Source organism: Etheostoma spectabile, chromosome 10 (assembly GCF_008692095.1).
Source record: "Etheostoma spectabile isolate EspeVRDwgs_2016 chromosome 10, UIUC_Espe_1.0, whole genome shotgun sequence".
NCBI classification, from domain to species: Eukaryota; Metazoa; Chordata; class Actinopteri; order Perciformes; family Percidae; genus Etheostoma; species Etheostoma spectabile.
The window spans coordinates 15,778,663-15,778,987 of NC_045742.1; the positions used below are offsets into that span (position 1 = coordinate 15,778,663).

A 325-nucleotide genomic window follows, 5' to 3' on the forward strand; every position below is an offset into this window, starting at 1 on the left:
TGTGGCCCTCGATGTCAATATCTGGTCCTTCGATATCGACCTTGGGAGCTTTTACCTCACCCTCAAACTTTGGAACTGATACATCAACATCTCCCTTCATTTTTGGTGCACTTAGACTCATATCCCAGTCTGGCAGTTTGGGTCCTGATATTGATGGCATTTTGATTTTTGGCATGTCAAACCCACCCTTGGGCCCCTTAATATCAAACTCTGGACCTTTGATGTCAACGTCAGGTGCTTTCATGTCAATGCTAGCTTTCGGAAGGTTGATATCAACATCTGGACCCTCCATTTTTGGACCTTTAATGTTCCATGATGGCATTGT

General features: G+C 44.3%; 1 protein-coding gene across 1 annotated transcript in view; it reads right to left on the reverse strand.

Annotated features, from left to right (window-relative positions):
• ahnak (AHNAK nucleoprotein) overlaps window positions 1–325 on the reverse strand; it is a 52,824-nt gene that overhangs the window by 6,970 nt on the left and 45,529 nt on the right.